Here is a 12,863-nt window from a genome sequence, read left to right on the forward strand (position 1 = left end):
CTCATCCCCATGGCCACCCCTAGAGGCCTCGCCTTGGTGATCAGGAACAGCACACCAGAGTCAGATCACGAGGCTCCTTCTCTGAACCATGGACTAACTTGGTCCCTGGTTTAACAGTGGGAATCTGTGGATCCTATGGTGGGAGGAATCTCTGCTGTCTCCACCTCATGATCTCGTGGTGAACTCAAACCAGCCCCAAATCTGACTCAGGTTGGTCGGCAAGCCTTCCTCTAAGGTAATAGTCTTACATCTCTCTTCTCACAGAACCCCCAGAATGCCAAGGCCCCCCAGGAACAGGTTGGCGGGGCTTCCCTGGAACCCAGTGGATCAGCAAGGCTTATTCTGGCTCTTGAATGTGCCTGGGTCATTATAGAAACACACATAATTTCCCCGAAAAGCACCATTTACATGTTTACAGGCTGAAAAACGTATCATTTTTAAGGACTGAGATGGTAACCAATATTGATGAGAGCACATTTATTGCAGTGGATTAAAAAAACATTAAAAGGTACCAATTCCACCAATATTTTAAATGATCAAGATTCTCTCCAGCATAGCTAACTAATAATATGGAGTCTGTTTTCAGGTATTATCTCATGACCTTGTTTATCAGAGGTGAAGAAACTTGTCTGGGGACAGGTAGCTGGCCAGTGGCACAACAGTGGCTCGAAGCAGATTTCTCTGCTTCCGGATTGTGTCTAATTTCACCCCGCTCCCTCAGCTGTGCATTTGAGCTAAATCAGGAATAAGTTCCTTCTCTAGCCTATGCCTAAATTTTATATTCTATGAAAATAAGCCACATTATTAAGAGTACCTTCCATGTGGGGCAGGGGCGGCCGACCCATCAGAATGTTTTGATGCTGCTCTTTTATTTTCTGCTCAAAATGAAATATTACACAACACTCAGATGTTATCACCTTCTGTTCAAGTGGTTTTAGCTCTCTACTTTCAAGATAACTCTAGGGAGATCTAGATACCCTACTTTTTGGAGATTCAACACCCCAGGTGTAGAAGATCTCATTTTCTAAAGTTGGCCCTCATGGCATCTCCAAAGTAAGTGACCAGGTTACCCCTTCCCTTGAGGGGTAGAGTCTCTGTCCCTTCCTTCTCCAATTAGATGGATCTTTGTGATTACCAAGAGGCATGGTGGAGCCGCTGCTATGTGAGATGCCAGAGCAACAGATCATAAGGATGCTGTGAACTTCTGCTTGACTCTTGTGAGATGCAGGCGCTTGGAACTCAGCCTCCATGTTGTGAGGAAGTCCAAATCATTCCACACGTAGAGACCACCTGGAGAGGGCAATGCTGGTAACCTGCATTGTCCACCTGGTGCGAGTGGACATGCTTCCAGATGCTTCTAGCCCTCACTCATCAGAGTCCCACTGCCAACCTTCAGTCTGGACCAGCGGAGGTCCCAGAAATTGTGGAGCAGAGATAGTCTTTCCCTATCCATGTTCTATGCCACAAAACTCATGAGTAAATAACATGGTCATTTCACATCACTAAGTTTTGGGGCCGTTTGTTACCTGGCAAAATAACTGGTATGGAAAGTTTTACTAACAATCAAGTGTCTATCTCAAGAGGGGAGGGTCTTTGGTCTTTTTGCACCTCTTCCTGGGGTGAGTATGATTGGCAGGGATGATATTCAATCCTGGCTCTGTTCCTTCAACAGATCTGCATTGGGTAGGTGTGCCCTCCTTGTTCCTTGGTCATAATGTATCAATAATTCTGCCTGCTTCCTTGTTTATTGTTCCTTTCCCACTATCTGGAACATGAATTCCCTTTGGATAGTCCCCCCCACCCCCATTTTATTTGTTGTTGGATTCCCCCAACCTAGACTTCAGTTGTGGTCAAATGAATGGATGGGGTGAAACTTGACTTGCGTGCAAGCTTTGAAAATGATCCCTGCAGACAATTTCGTTAACGTCTTCATGTCCTGGTTATTCTGACGAAATAAAATGACTTCCTGTGCTGAGATATCTGTGTCAGTGGTGGACATAAAGTTCGCGTCATGGTGGGAATTTTCTGAGAATAATAGGCAAAAGTCCCAAGTCCCATATATTTTTTTTCTTTCTTTTCTTAAATAAAGGAAAAAAATGAGTCATTGACAGTATGTCGAGTGAGGGTTGGGGACTCCAGACCTGCACTGAGGATTCTGTTCAAGGAACTCGTTCCTGGATCCTCTCTTAAAGGATTCGGCATCAGTCAACAAGCAAATGCAACCACGCTTTCCCATGTCCCCTGGCACGTGCTGAGTGTCACGGGGACCACAAAACAGCAGTGCCAGGGGCGGGTGCTGTCCTCCAGCTCTGTGGGGTTCAGTGGGAGAGAGAAGACAAAGTCTGTGTTACCGGGGGAGCCGTGCCTGGCGGGTGGTGACCCTGGAGGGCATTGATTGACAGGCTGGTGTGGTGGAGCAGGGTCCTGGGCTGGAGGGCCACCCTGAGAGGCTGCAGAGACTCGGTTTCTACCTGTAGGTCTCCCACAGCAGGTGGACAGGAAAGAGGGTCCCTTCTGCTAAAACAGGGGATTCCCTTACAGAGAAAGAAAAACTCCTCCCAGTGCCGCTCAGTGGGGTATTTTCGGGACGTGCATGGCAGGTCGCTGCATCCGAGGGCCTGTCTGCCCCGGAAGCCATCCACCTGGCAGCCCTGGACAGGGCCCTGCTGGGCAGCCCAGGTTCTGAAACCAAGTGAGATGTTGTCAAGGACCGTTTGCGAGAAGGAATCTGCCAGCTTTTAAAGTATCTCCTAAACGTCGTCGCACAAGAGGACTACAGAGGACAACTGCTGATGCCCCGGAACATATGAAGAGAACCCAGAAGAGCGCTCGGCGTCCCCTGGTGACTGCGGCTGCTTCAGAATGGGGGCCGCGGGAGCCTCGCTCTCTGGGCCGTGTGGGGAGCCGGCGGAGAGGAGTCCGCTGGCCGCGGGACACGTCCCCAGTTGAACACCACGCTGAGCTGGAGCGGCCCAGGCGTGACTGATGGGAACGGCCCCTTTCCACCCTGGCTCACGTCTCCCGGGAGACTGTGCACCGGGAAGGTGACATCTGTAGCCTGCTCCCGGGGCCCAGCTGTTTCTGACCTGCCCTCCAGGTGGCACCTGGAGTAGTAGTGTAGGTGACCTACCACCGATAATTCACGGGGACACCTTCAGAATGTCCCCAAGGCCATGACTGTGCTGAGTGCGGGCTCAGGCTGTCAGTGGAAGCCCAAGTCCCCAGCCTGGTGCCTTTGGCCACGGCTTTTCTGGGGTTCCCTTCTGCCCAGCTCTGTTCCATTCCGCAGGCGGACACTCTTCCGGGTGCAGCCGGGAGCAGAGCTTGTCCTGTGGGCCGGTGCCTGAGCCCCTGGCGGGTGGTGCCAGCGCCACCACCGAGGCCAGGAGATGCGTGAAATCTGCCGCCCCGGGCGGCGCCCCAGGGCAAGGCTTGGTGCCACAGCGCCTCCTGGTGGTCACCGGCCTGAGCGTCAGGGTGGCCAGTCTGTAGAGAGCAACTTTCCCAGGTCCACGGGGATCGTTCAACGTCCACCTGGGGGCTTCTGTCCAGACGAGTCGCCAGGACAGCAGGTGCAGACGAGGTCTATGCCAGGGACACTCGGTCACTATGTCTGTGCCTCCCGGCTACTGGGATGTGCCTCCCGCAATCGGCCGTCACCGACAGAGGCTGGCACTTGGCAGTGGTGCTCTGAATGCTCCTCAGTGGCTGGGTGGCATCTTCCTCCTCCAGGGCTGGGCAGCCGGGCAGCGGCATTTCCTTCTGAATCAACAAGATGCTCTTTATGAATGGGAGGCTCGGGGCAAAGCCCTGAGTAGGCAGCACTTTAAGAAAATGTCTTCTAGAAGCAGCTGCTCTTCTAAGGACGTGCCTCACATGTATTAGCTCACATGACGGTCACCATGACCCTACGCAGGAGGAATTGTCATTTGCCCCATTTTGTGTATGAGGAAATGGAGGTTCAGAGAGGTTAAGTAACTTGCCCAAGATCACACAGCCAGGGAAGGAGGGAGCTGAGAATTATCTTGGACAATCTGGCCCCAGAGATTGTGCCCTTAGCCATCATGTTCCCTTGTCTTCTGGGCCTGGGTTTCCTCATCTGCACAATCAATGTAATAATAAATGAGCTCGTGGGGATATTGTAAGGAAATAGAAATAATGTTCCCTCCTGGTTTTATAGAGTGCCTGGTTTTCTAGAGCAGTCTCTAGTGGATCAAATTTACTCACAGGGACACACAAGGACAGGGGTTGAGGTGAAATGGGGGGACCTAATGGTTCAACTCTAGGGAGCACCATTCACACTGTTTGTCTGTGAACACAATGCTGCCTGGAGTTGTGCAGTGCCCAACCTGTGTAGCCACACGTGGCTGCCCCAAAGGAGCAAGACCTAGAGCTCTGATCTTTACTTGGCGCACGCCTGCACGCGCCTGTTGAAAGTTTGGGTTTCCCATGAGATTTCATTTTAGCACAGTACTCCTGTTTCAAACAAAAGTGGCAGGCCGCTGGTGCTCTATACCGGCTCCTTGAGGGCAGGACCGGGTGGGGCCCCGAACCTCTGCAGCCCCTGTGTCCAGGGCCTGGGGCCAGGCACAGGGTAGGGGGGTTGCTGAGGAAACAGGAACTAATGCCTCTCTCAGGTCACGATGCCCCTATGGGCAGGATCCTTCAGGCCTGGACCGTGGGTCGGGGAAGAAGGAAGAGTCACAGAAGACGGAGTGGCAAGCCTCCTCCATCCTCCCTCCCGAGGACACACCTTCCGAGAAGGCTGTCCTCCAGTCGACGCTCTGGAGGGGTTGGGTGACCTGCAATGGATGGTCTCTGAGGGATCAGGGCCTGACCTTTGGGATCAGAATTCGAAACCCAGGTCTGCCCTTTGGTAGCTGTGTGTTCTTGGACAAGTCACTTAACCTCTCTGAACCTCAGAATCCTTTGTGGAATGCAGATAATGAAAGTGTCCATCTAGTGGGGTGGTATTAAAGGACTTAGGATGCATCCAGTACTCGGCACAGTGCCTAGAAGACACGAAGAGCAATAAGCGTAAATACGTGACCGGGGTATCCAGGAGGGATCGTGCCAGGATCCCATGGATACGGAAGTCCACGGGTGCTCAAGTCTCTTACGTAAAAAGGTGTCGTGTGCACGTGAGCTGCACCCGTCCTCTTGTAGCTCATCTCTGGATCACTATGACACCTAACCCAATGCAAATGCCATGGAAATCGTCGCTATACCGTGTCCTTAAGGAACAGTGACCAGAGAAACGGTCCCTGCACGTTCGACAGACGCAGCTTCTTTCCCTGAACGTTTCCGATCCACAGCTTCGGAACCCGTGGATGCGGAGGGGTGAGAGTCACAACGGCCTGCGCAAAACCTAAGTCGTATTGTGCGTTTATCATCATCCCTTGTTCTTTCTTTCTTTCTTTCTTTCTTTTTTTTTTTTTTTTTTTGGTACCAGGGATTGAACCCAGGGGTGCTTAACCACCGAGCCACATCCCCAGCCCTTTTTATATTTTATTTAGAAACAGGGTCTCGCTCAGCTGGGAGGGAGAAGGTCAGACGTCAGATCAGAACTCGAGATGTGAAGGTGGGACCTCGCTCAGTTGCTGAGGCTGGTTTTGAAGTCGGGATCCTCCCGCCTCAGCCTCCCGAGCCGCTGGGATGACAGGTGAGCGCCATCGCACCTGGATAATGACTTATTCTTCTTGATTTGTGTCATCACTTCTGTCCTGGCTCCTTCCAGGGTGTTCTCCATGCTGCGACTGAGGGATCTTTCCGGAACACAGATGTGATCTTGTCCTCGCACTGCCCCCTGTTCCCCAAGATGAGGCCCAGACTCCGCTCAGACCCCGGCTGACTGACCGCCGCTCCCTTGACGTGGAGAGGCCTCCCCCCGGCTCGGCCTGTGCTCCCCTCTTCCCCTGGCAGCCCGCCACCCCCAGGCCTGGTTGCCGGCTCCTCTGAGCTTCGCCGCCCTGGACTCCCCAGCCACTCGCCTCCGCCAGAGCTGCCTGTCGCCCCTGCCGGCCTCTCTGCGAGGCAGCCCACCTGCACCTGCGGTGGGTTGGCACAGAGGGCCGCTCAGTAGATTTTGTCCCCGAGGATCGCACCACAGGATTCCCCCCAAGAAAATCTGTCAGAAGACACCAATCATCCCACCAGCTTCTGTGGAGAGGAGGGTGATGTTCATCTTGTATGTCAACTCGGCGGGACTGCTGTGCACAGATACTTGGTCAAACATTTTCTCTGGATGCTTCTGTGAAGACTTTGGGGTTCTGATTCACATTTCATGGGTGGACTTTAAGAAAAGCAAATGACGGGGCTAACGTGGGTGGGCCTCACCCCATCAGTCGCAGGCTTGAAGAGAACGGAGAGACCTCCAGGAGCAAGAAAGGATTTTGCCACCAGGCAGCTTTTGGGATGGAACTGCAGTGCTTCCCGGCATCTCCAGCCTGCCAGCTCACCCCATGAGGTTTTGGACTCGCCAAGCCTCCACGACCAAGTGAGCCGTTTTCTCCTCCCCCACCCCACACCTTCTACCTCATCCTGCAGGACCCTGACTCATGTGGGCGGGGCCTCGGGAGTGCAGGTGAGCCCAGGGGAGGAGCCTGGGCTGACAAGAGAGTGGGGATTTTGGTGGCTGCAGTGGATTTGGAACATGGGAAAGGGGACAAGATCCCCAGAAAGCTCCTGGGCGCTTCCTGTGTGGCAGACTGGGTGTCCCCTTAGGAAGCCTCCAGTCAAGGCTTCCTCATTTCTCAGTTGTTTTTAAGCCTCTGACTTTTGGGCACCCATTCCTGATTTGTTTTGTGGGGAGAGTACAGAGGATTGAACCCAGGGGTGTTCTACCACCACATCCCCAGCCCTTTCTATTTTTTGAGACAGAATCTTACTAAGTTGCTGAGGTTGGCCTCGAACTTGTGATCCTCCCATCTCAGCCTCCCAATCCCAGCACCTGGACACCAGCAGCAGCAGCAGACCCAGTCTGCACCCCACTAGGGGCAGAGGGGCAGCCTGCCCCAGATTCAGCGGGCTGACTGACCACAGGCGAGGTGGAGGCAGGAAGGGAGCCTTCGGGGAGGTGAGTGATCAGTTGTCTCCTGAGCACGTGCTACGTGCTCATTTAAACCCCAGCCTCTTTGGTAGGTCCTCTCCTGAGCCCCGTTTCCCAGAGGAGGTAACCGAGGTTGTTGGAAGTCATGCAGCCGCAGACAGGAGAGCCGAGTCCCACGTCCTCAGCCTCCAGACCTCCAGCAGCAGCAAGCACAGGCAGGCCGAGTGGGAGAACACTTGGAAGCGTCTAGTGTGCTACGTGGTCCGACAGGGACACAGGGCTTCGGGGCAGCCCGCTGGGAGGAACACTGTCCTCTGAATGAAGAGGGAGAGGGCTGCATTACGATCTAGGTACGCTGGGGCCACGGGCGGGAAGCTGAGTCTGGGGTGGTGTGGGGACCCCGGCTGTCGGGGGCGGTCTGGGATCATGGACAGCTGGGCCACTGAGCTGAGGGGAGCCTTTGGCCTCTCCTGCTCCTTTGCTGGGACATGAGAAGTCACGACCCCTGCCACCACCATGGTGTGGTATCGCGTGCGACTCACAGATCTGACCCGACAGACCCCAGTCAGAGGGGGCTGGGACCGACTCAGCTTTGCAGTCTTCCTGATGTCCCCTTGTCCCCTAGCCCTTTAAGGGGACAGCGGGCTGGAGAATCTTGATGCAAAACATTCTTCACCCCAGAATCAACCGGGAGAACCAGCGGAGAGGCAGGAACCCGGGCAGGGAGACGGAGGACCAGCTTTCTCAGGGATTCTGGATTTGTTGCTAAAAGCAGTTCAACCCGACTCCCCAGCCTGGCTCTGGTCACGGGGGATGAGGCGACATCTCGGAGGGGCTGTTTCCAGGATGGTAAGGTGCACGAGGAGGCAGGCGCGGGTCCCCTGGCCCCGTCTCCCTCCTCCGCTGCGCCTCACCTGAGTGTACCTGCTGCTGACCGCACTCCACACTAGGGCGCACACTCTGAAGCCACCACACCAAGAGCTGGCCAGGTTAGCCCTGCGCTGACCTTCATCTGCCGAGAGACCAGAGCCCCCTGCTACGCAGCCAGCAGGGGAGGGTGCTGGCCTCCTGGGGAGAAGCTTCTAACCGCTCCCGGGGGCTAGGACCCGGTGACCCCAGACATCTCTGCTCCGGCTGCGAGAGCCCCTGGGCCACCAGAGCTAAGTCAGCCTGAACAACCAGAAGGTGGCTCTGTGGAAGGTGGTCTGCGCAGCAGGCATGTGGCCACTGCCTCCTGGCCCTGGCAGACAACATTAACCAATCCTCGGAGTCCACCTGAACAGAAAACTCTTATCTTTGTGGTTTGAATTCCCCCCCAAAGATCTGCTGAAGTCCTAACTTACGTGTGCGAAGGGGACCTGTTTGGAAATAGGGTCTTTGCAGAGACCCTACTAAGAGACTCACATTAAGATAAGGTCACCCTGGATTTCTGTTTGTGTCCCCCTATCAGAAGAGAAGGAACACACAGAGACCATGTGGCAGTGGAGGCAGAGACAGGGGCCACCAAGGATTGCCAGGATCCTCCCCGGGCTTCAGAGACATGCAGTCCCGCTAGTGCCTTGGTCTGGGGCTTTCATCTTCCAGGATGGAGACCGTGTTTCTGCTGTTTCAAGCCATTCAGCTGTGGTCACTGGTACGGCCACCCTAGGACGTGAACACACCATCCCAGTTCTCCAGGTTGGACAGAGAGATGGCCCTGCGGGGGCTGCTTGGGACTGGATGGATGCCCTTCTGGCGGTCTGACCCAGGATGTCCTCCATCTGCATCCTCCCTATCTGGTGGGGGCAACATGGTGGCCACAGTCGGGGGCCAGCAGGGGGGCTGTGGTAAAAAAGGAGAGGGGCCAGGACTTTAGGTTCCAGTTAGAGGCAGGAGGCTCCCGCAGGAAGGGAGGGTGCTCAGGGCTCACACTGGCCAGTAGGTAGGTAAGGACAGGAGCCTGCTCCCCGCTGCTGACTACAGCCTGGGATTCCAGATAAAATACAGGCTGACCCTGCCCCTGGGGCGGGGCTGAGGCCATGTTTCTAACCAGCTCCCAGGTGATGCCAAAGTCGCTGTCCCTGGACCATACGTTGAGGAGGGAGAGACCAGTTTCTTATTTCAATGAGTAAACCAAGGCTGAGCGAAGAGAGGCAAGCTGCCCGGTCACAGGACAAGACTGATCTGGGACCAGAAATCAAGCCTGGGGGCTGCCTTTCTTGACTGGAGTCCCATCATGGGGTGAGCATCCCAGGGAAACGTCACCCTTCTTCCTCCTTGGGCCGTGTATTTTGGGGCGGGGTCCTTTTCCGTGTGGCCCCGAGTCCTGCTCCGTCTTGGGCCATCCGGTCCTGTGTGGGTGTTCCCCCCGGTGGGCGCGGGTCTCCCCTCAGCCAAGAAAGCTCTGATCCTGCAACCCAGTCCCACTTCACAGACTCAAACTCGCCCGGTGGGCCTGGGGAACGTGAAGTCCCTGTGTCCCTGCAGCCCTTCCTGGTGGCTCCTTCCCGGGTGAGGTCTCCAGGGTACTCACGAGGGCTTCTCCGGCCATCGGGTACCAGTAAGGAGTGGGAAACTCCGTGAAGGACCCTGGAGCAGCAGCCAGGACACCCCCACAAGGGATGTGAAGAAAGCCGAGGAGATCTGCCATGTCGGGGTGGGAACAGGGCGGGGGACTGAGGTGCGGTGCCTCCCCGCAGGGGGCTGCTTCCCAGGGGTGCCGAGCTGGGCGGATCTAGATGTCTCTGCTGAAAGGCGCGGTAGGCAGAGGCCCCATCCTCCTCCTTCCCGTCAGCCAAGGAGACGGGGAGAGACCCGCCTACCTCACCCAACCAGCGGAGGGGGGGCAGATCAGACCTCCCATCACCTGGGGGTGTCAGAGGTTTGGAGAACCCCAGAAATGCCGGGTCAGAACTTTCTCAGGCATGGAGCCCAGCTCCCCTTCTGGGAGAGATTGTTTTAATCTGTAATTCTGGGAGGGATTGTTATTACTTTGTAATTCTGGGAGATATTGATATTAATTTTGTAATTCTGGGAGATATTGTTATTAGTTTGTAATCCTCGGAGACATTGTTATTTATCTGTAATCCTGGGAGAGATTGTTATTAATCTGTAATCCTGGGAGAGATTGTTATTAATCTGTAATCCTGGGAGAGATTGATATTAATCTGTAATCCTGGGAGAGATTGTTATTAATCTGTAATCCTGGGAGAGATTGATATTAATTTTGTAATTCTGGGAGATATTGTTATTAGTTTGTAATCCTCGGAGACATTGTTATTTATCTGTAATCCTGGGAGAGATTGATATTAATCTGTAATCCTGGGAGAGATTGATATTAATCTGTAATCCTGGGAGAGATTGTTATTTATCTGTAATCCTGGGAGAGATTGTTATTAATCTGTAATCCTGGGAGAGATTGATATTAATTTTGTAATTCTGGGAGATATTGTTATTAGTTTGTAATCCTCGGAGACATTGTTATTTATCTGTAATCCTGGGAGAGATTGTTATTAATCTGTAATCCTGGGAGAGATTGATATTAATCTGTAATCCTGGGAGAGATTGATATTAATCTGTAATCCTGGGAGAGATTGTTATTTATCTGTAATCCTGGGAGAGATTGTTATTAATCTGTAATCCTGGGAGAGATTGATATTTATCTGTAATCCTGGGAGAGATTGTTATTAATCTGTAATCCTGGGAGAGATTGATATTAATTTGTAATCCTGGGAGAGATTGATATCAATTTGTAATGTTGGTTACTGCCAAGGTGCGGGGCACTGAGTGGGCTGCGTATACCCTGTGCCTTGAGTCATTTAGTCCCCTCTCCTGGTACCGAGGCCAGGAGGTGGCATTTCACTGCTGTGGTTCAGGTGGGGAACCAGGGCTGGGACCGTGGGACTGTGTCCTGCCCAAAGCCAGAGTTCCTTACCCTCTGCATCTCCGATTTCCACTCTCCTTTTAGAACATGGGTTGACTCATGACTAGGTCAGAAGCACGTGGTCGCTTGTCCCAGAGTGTGACCAGCAGCCTCCTAGGCGTCTGTGACCTTGAACTTGACACCGTGCCTCTGAGGGTCGCCTAAGAGGAGTAGCTTCTCCCAGGCACTTTCTGCTCCCGCTAGCGTTTGGGGCTTGCAGCAAGGTCGGTGAGACCCCATTTTGGAACCTGGGGCTCAGAGCCACACAGGCAGTGAACAGAGGTGCTGGGATTTGAACGTTGGGCTCAGCCACTTTTTCTGTTCAGCTGCCCGCGTTGACATCGGAGCTGGGCAGGCGCAGTCTTGTGCCCACTTGCTGGTCTCACCTCTGAGATCTGTGCAGGCCGGCTGGGAAGCCCTGGGTGGCACAGGTGGGGACATCAGAAAACTAAGTAGGAGACACGGGGTCCGGGGGGGAGCCGCCCTCACCCAGAGCAGCACTAGGAGGACGTCACCTGCTGCAGGGCCCTGGGAAGGGGACAGGTGCTTGCTGGGGGCACTGCAGGTGACCAAGCAGTGACTAAGCAGGTGACCTCCCGAAGCTGCTGGAGCCCCAGCCCATTCCTGTGAGTTTCCAGAGCTGGAGGCCTGTGGGGAGACCCAGTGGTTCTGTTCTCACGGTCTGGCTGAACATTCCCTGGTCCTGCTCACTGCTGGGATGGGCCCTTTCATGTCCCCGGTATTCCCAGTCGCTCTTCCTGCACCTCCAGGTTGGCAGCAGCTGCATGGGGGCGTCCACCTACCGGCGGGAAGCTGGCTTTCCCTGGAGGAAGGGCTCTTGCTGGGTGGGGTGGGCGTTCCCCAGGGCCTCTGGGCTCTGCCATGGTGCCCTTGGGGTTCGAGGGAAGAGGCCATCACTGGCTGGACTGTCACCATGGGTGGGCTGGCCTCGGAGGGCAGGTGGGCTGTGAGCTGGCTGCTTGAAGCCCGTGGCAGGGAGCTGGGGCCCCGTTCTTGGCCTCCGCCATCTCGGACGGCAGGCCTGTAGCACACACTCTGGGGCCCGGGAAGGAGAGGCCTCCTCAGGCAGACGCCCACATCCTGGGTCTCAGTTTCTCTGAAAAGCCTCCTCACTAGGGGAGGCAGTAGGCAGGACACAGAGGGTGGGATTCGTAGCAGCCGAAGGCAAAGGACAGGACGCCAGAGACAGCAATGTGGATGGGTCTGAAACGGGGGTTCAGGGGGGTAGAGGCAACAGGAGGAGACGTCACAGTGCCATTTACAGAATCAACTGTGTGCATGAAGACCATCCCCGAACCGAGTCGCAACCCAGAGACACGCAGGTCGGCACTGGAGGCTGGGAGCTTGCTGCAGCTCACCTGGTCTTCTCTCCCTCCGCCCTCCCTCTGCAGTTCCTACCCTGCCTTCCAGAACCGCGGGCTCCGCGAGAGCTAGAACCATTGAGGATTGGTGGCGCTGGGCTCTGGGCCCGGGACGGCTGGCTGCCGAGCCTGGCTGCTCCTGCTCTCTCGCCCCTCCCGCCCCTTCTTGTGCTGCTGGAGGCTCGTTAATAACCCAACCCACAGCTCCACCTCTCCGGGTAGCTCTTCATCACGGGCTGGAGACGTCACCCTGGTCCCCTGCTTCATCACGAGACCTCCTTTGGGGCAAGGAGGGGGCATCACCTCAGTTGGCTCAGGTCAGTCAGGCTGTGGGTGGACAGGGACAGAGCACCAAACTTCCAACCCCATACCGGTCCACTCGGCCACCTCGTGCCTTCCTAAGAAAAATACAACCCCCCAAACACCTCAAGTGACCAGTGAACCTGGAAACAGAGAGCTGGAGGCCCCAGGACCTGAAGGCCTGAGGCCTTGGGGCCTTTCCCTGGCCCTGGGGCCCCACAGGCTCCTGGAC

The sequence above is a fragment of the Sciurus carolinensis genome, chromosome 11 (assembly GCF_902686445.1).
Source record: "Sciurus carolinensis chromosome 11, mSciCar1.2, whole genome shotgun sequence".
Taxonomy (NCBI): domain Eukaryota; kingdom Metazoa; phylum Chordata; class Mammalia; order Rodentia; family Sciuridae; genus Sciurus; species Sciurus carolinensis.